Source organism: Phasianus colchicus, chromosome 7 (assembly GCF_987193195.1).
Source record: "Phasianus colchicus chromosome 7, bPhaCol1.hap1.1, whole genome shotgun sequence".
In the NCBI taxonomy this organism is placed as follows: Eukaryota; Metazoa; Chordata; class Aves; order Galliformes; family Phasianidae; genus Phasianus; species Phasianus colchicus.
The window spans coordinates 11,952,730-11,958,729 of record NC_143442.1 but is presented as its reverse complement, the minus strand read 5'-3'; positions in this window follow the sequence as shown (position 1 = coordinate 11,958,729).

The window sequence follows — 6,000 nt, the reverse complement described above, 5'->3', positions numbered from 1 at the left end:
ATAGATTCTTGGCAATTTCTCCTTCATTTGTATATTCAGATCATTCAAAAATGGCAAAACATTTGAATTTGTCATATAAAATCATGCAGCTTTGAAATGCCATGCTTTCTTCTACCCCTTATATTCTACAGAGGGAGTATAAACAGGCCTTTGTAATGGTCACATCCTCCTTATCATTTTAGTGACATAAAAACAGGCAAGCAATCTTCTGTGGAAGCTCCCATCACAAAAATGAAACACAAATATTTAATTCCCATGGAAACAGCTCATCCTGGATGGAGGATTTCCCCTACAATCAGATTGTGAGCTTCCAAGAACACATCCTGGAAATGATGATTTCACATCAAAGTTGAAAAAGGGAGTGGAAGGGGAGAGGAGCTTTTTGGGGTGGAAGGGAAGCCCAACTGCTGGTCTTCACCCACCCTGTGCAGTCTCAGACTCTGAGATATAAATCCTGTGGATTTAGTGTACATGTGAGCACTTCCACAGATTTTAAGCACTGCAGGCAGAAGTGCCATTGTTTGGTATTTAATCTGAAAGCAAAGAGGATCATCTTTCTCCCTTTCAAATCTAAATCTCTTGTTAGCTCAATTTCTTAGAAGAGAAACACAGTCAGATCTTTTCCCTCTGAATATAATTGCTTTATTAATTTCCCCCACTCCTAAGGAAAAATACAGGCCACAGAGGAATGCTTACTTTTTCTTGTAGCTTTTTTTCTCATCGCTGAACTGTACATGATATGTCAGCTCCTTAATTCTCTCTTTGTTCTGTGTTTGAGCCTGTATTCTTTCAAGAATTTTGTTTTCAGTCAGCTAAATCACTTCCTGCTTTCCCAAAAGTTTTTTCTTTTAACTACAACATTTTAAAACTTGAGATCTGCGTATCATCACATCAAGACCATCTTCCCTTAAGTCTTGGAATTCCTATGTTAGTGGATCTCTACTTCCAGGTAACAATGCAGTGCTCTTTATTGCTTATGCCATCTGTCAGATGAGGAGGAAAATCTCTTGTTAATGGCCTTTGGTCACCCTCCAAAACCCACGTAACCAACTATTTATTTTCTTCCTGCAGATGACTGATTATTTCTCACACTTTGTTATGATGTTTCCTCAAATGTCTCAAGACATGACATTTGGACTTCACTTTTCTATAGACTACCTGTTTGAAAAAATGCTGCTCTGGCTCACAAATTGTGTAACTTTTCGTGATCTTTGCATAAGCAAGGGTGATTGGATAGATTCTGGTTAGTAGCCTGCTTTAGAGCCTTTTCTTTCTGTCTCTCCTGGTTTGGATGCTGGCTGGGTCCTGATTAAAAACCAGCATTGTTTAACAGCTTGTTATTAAATATTCTGGCAGCTTCTATCTTTTCTGAAGGGACATGGATTGTACGGAGTATTGGAAATTTTGGTGATGCACCAGAAGAAAATAGGCCAGGGACTGAACTAGCATGCCATCTGAGTTATGGGAACATGCTGAAGCATCTTTTTAGATCAAATTAATTTCTTGTCCATGTAAACAATCTCTGTTTGTTCATTCCAAATGCTATTTAGGTTATTCCTTGGAATCCAGAGTGTCACAGAATTCAAGAAATTATTTTCTTGGATATCGAGACGTGTGCAAGCCACATCCTTTTTTAAAACAGATTTAATTGACAGTAATGCTAGGGTGAAGAGGAGCCTCAGTGCTACAAGCAACTTTGCATGCATCCTTGCAACTGTTATTCAAGCAGAGATTCTGAGAGCTTTGGGAGACTTTCACCAAAGTCTTTTGATCCTCAATATTGTTTCTTGCAAGGAGAAATTCGTAAAGATACACAGCCTTCCATAAATACCACTGAAGCCTGATGAGCAAGCGGCTCAAGGGAGAAGGGTTGAGTCCTTGTTCATTCAGGCAACATAACATTTATTTTGCTTTGAAAACAAATAATTCACTTTTATTAAAAAATGGCAGCAAGCAGAAGAAGAATGAAGAGCAACAAAATCCAAGCAGCATCCCCTAAGGACTCCATGTAGTGCCTGGATGCTGGGAGAGCAGTGACTGCTAAGGATGAAATAATTAGTCTGTCTTTGAAACCATAGCAAAATCAACTCCCCTTCTTAAGGAAGCACCAAAAAAGGAGCTAACTTGTATCAACCACAATGGCAATTTCACTGACTTTCCATTTCAAAGTAGTCTCTTTAGAATAGAAGTCTAAGTTTGCTTGTAATCTGACCTGACACCTAGCAGATGCACTGAGCAGTGAGAAAAATTTGCTGTCCATCAAGATTTCCCTTAGCCACCTTCAAAACTGAGGGGCAAAGAACCTTTGTTTTCCTATTTCTCATACATGAAATGAGGTAATAATTCCTCTGAGGCTTGATTTACTGATGTTTGTAAAGCTCGTGGTAGCTCGGGGATTTCAAAGGGTTGAAGTTCTGTCTAGTGTAAGTACCTTGACTTCAGCAAAGCTATGAACCAGATAAACATCTCCATTTTATGCTAGTAACTCCTAACTAATCTTATTAAAACCTTTCCAGACCAAGATCAATATCTAAATGCACTCTGTCCTGTAATTAATCTGATGAGACATACTATCTATGTTTACAGGTCCCTTCACATTTTTCTTTAGAGTTTTTTATTTTAAAATTAAACAGGTTAAGGAGAAGCAGGGTTATGATCTTTGTTTCTGAGTAGCTTTTTCATGGACTTATTAAATATCCTGTACTAAGTGCACTCAGTAATTCAATGATCCTGCCCTGGTGAATGCAGTTGGATACCAATGTCTAAGAGACTGTGCACAGAGGTAAGTCTGACAGTTTGATGGCTTGTGTGTGAAAGACACCAGTCAGAGCAGACTGGCAGATGCGTGGAGTTGTACCTCAGAGACATAAATGTGTGATGAAGTGTGTGGATTTATAAAAGTTAGGGCTGCAGTATGTCAGCACTCCTGGATCCTACCCTGAACTGTCATATGTGCTCTCCCGTGCTTAGTCTGCTTCAGCTCTTCAGGACCTGACAGGCTGTCTTTTAGGATGATTTTCTGACACCTTACTCTTGGAATAAAGGACTATCTGACAACAACACCACTGATCAGTGATGGACCAAGTTAATACTGGTAGATGAGGACATGAAAACATCAGTCTTAATTTTATATGCCCTCCAGAGGGTGGTTGGACTCTGGAATAGGCTCCCCAGCGCAGTGGTCATGGCACAGAGCTGCCAGAGTTCAAGAAGCATTTGGGCAAAACTGTCAGACATATGGTCTGATTTTTGGGACGTCCTGTGTGAAGCCTGGAGTTGGACTCAAATGATCTCTGTGAGTGCCTTCCAACTTGGGGCATTCTATGGCACTATGATCTCTGACTTCATTATAGTACAGATGAGAAAAATACTTGGATAGAAGTGAGCTGTACGAATAGAAGGAATTAATGGAATAATATTATGACTCAGTTTTGTTGCCATTGTGTGACTAATAATCACACAACTCACACATCGGAGAAACCCTCCTTCTTCTCTTCCTCTTGTCCCATGTTGGGATACAGGGCTCAGCCTGGTGTACCTACTAGCAAGGTGACATAAGCACCTCCATTCCTGCAACTAAATTTTAGGAAAGTGCTCTGCACGGATGGAATATCCCACTGTGGGGTGGGGGACAGGGAGCACCTTTGGGTTTTCTCTCTACTTTCCTCTGCATGGGAATTAAACAGGAGAGCTAAGTGCTTGCTTTTCTGAGGCTATTATTGGTGACCAATACAAAATGTCCCTTTTCATGACAAGTAAATGACCTGCTAAGTACAAGCTATAAAAATTCAGGTCATGTTTTCTGTTTCATTAATATGCTGGCTGACAAAGCCATTGCCTGCTGGGTCTCTTCACTGGGGAATGGGAGTTAGAAAACCCTTAAGGATTTCTTACTGTCATTATGAGGTAGAAAGGCAAACAGGCTTCTAAAGGAAAGAAGGCTCCCAAAAGACAAGCTGCCTTTGTGTCCTGATCTCATGAGCAACCACAGGAGGAGGGAAGTAATGCCATTTACACACACAGTCCCAACAGTGTGGGGTTTGAATGCTTTTATGTTTCACTAATAGCTGGGCCTGACTGTCCCAGAAGTCAATAGAAAGGTTTTCCTTCAGTGAAACAGGCAGTGGACCAAAAATGTTATTCAGCCAGATAAATGTTTGCAAAGTTAGTAAGTAGAGGGAGAAGAGAAATTTGAATCAGAACAAGAATCTAAGGGAGAATTTCTCTGAAATGTTTTTCTACAAAAACATTGACTACTGTAAGTCTTTGTCACAGCGGTAGCAAGAAGTTACTGCAAACTGTTTTTTGCACATAAAACTGCCTTTCAGAAATCTGAGGTGTCTTCCTGCAGGAGACATCCAAGGTGGGTTCAGAGAGTGCACCACTTCTAGATGAATTATATGGCTTCTCCATAAATAATGCAGAGAGGCTGGACTTGGCCAGAGCCGGATGCTGCCATTGTATAATTCTGGCAGATGTTTGAATCCATGGCATTTTTCTCCATGTAGGGAGTCTGGGCTTAAAGGATTTTGAAGAGCACTATCTTCTGCTCTTGACAGGGTTAAGTATATTGCATCCTACCTCCTCCATTGCATTTTCTGGGCTTGTGTGCTGTGCTGTGCTGTGCTGGCAGTGAAGATGCACTGCCCTGCCTGGGGCTGAGGTTTGGCTTTCCTGCTCAAGGTCAGCTCCCATTCCCATCCTGCTTCCTCAGCTACATGCTGATAAAATGAGTTTCACCTGAAGAGTGTGGAGGCTGAGATGCAGCAGACAGATCTGGGATGTGATCTGACAGGTCAGCGCCATTCAGAGAGATATAAATATTTCCTGAAGCCAGCAGGTATTTCGGCATCCCATCCTGTCACAGGTGGGGTTTAGGGATCAGGCTGCTTCATTCCTTCTTCTGTGCTTTTCACCAACATGTACCTTGCTCTTAACAGTGCTCTCACCCAGAATTCCAGTGTTTTGGAGCAACACCACCCAGCTCATTCCAGGGATACTCAGTCTGCAATGAATGCATTGATTCATAGCTTATTTTTAAAGCCAGAAGGAATTGCTATGCTCATCTGCTCTGACCTCGAGCATGCAGTGGGCACAGGAGTATTTATAGCTCTGTTTACAGCATTCTGTTCTGTATACAAGCCAGTGAGGCCAAGCAAAGAGCAGGGTCCCTGCTCCAGTGTAGATCTGACAGCCCTTTCAAGCTCAACTGCTTTATTAAGGTATTGCCCTCAATAAATGGCACCGCATACTAGCCTTGCCAATTCCTGTGTGTGGGCAGAGGGGACTTGTTGTGCATGTGTACATCTGTGGCCCGTTTGCAGCAGGAGCAATAAACTCCAGATGCAAGGACAGATATCTGGGAAATCCTGGGTTTGTGCTTTAGCTTTTCTTAGACTCCATACTGAGTCTGTCATGCATCTTCTTTTAGGGGATCATCTCTCCTATGTTTCAATCACACCAAAAAGATGTATAAGGTCACTGGAAAAGGTGGTTGAAATGAGCTGGGAGAATAATAAATAACTTGTAGGGAGGTGCCTGCGAAGAGCAGGAGAGTCACCACCAACTGCATGCAGCTGCTACAGCTCTCACAGTATGGTATTGCTCGATGTGTTTTCATTACTTTGTACTTAGAGTTGCAGACCAAGATACAGCATGCTCCAAAGTGCCACACTGCTGCACCTCAGCTCTTGAACTGAACTTCCCAAAGCTCAAGCACTTCAAGAAGATAAGGGTGTTACTGAGTCATTAAAACAGGAGTAATGTTAATAAATACTCTACTTCCCATGTGCCATGCTCTGTGTTCACATCTCACAGCATGCAGCCACCATCCAGTCCGCTTGTCTTTCTCCCATGCTGTTCTTATCTCTTGACACGTGATAGGCATCTGACCAGAAATCTGAGCATTAACTAGACAAATTAACTACAGATTAGCCACTTTTGCTTTCTGTTTGTTATTAGATCTCTGCAAGGTAGCACACCACGACTGCTTTTGTGCTG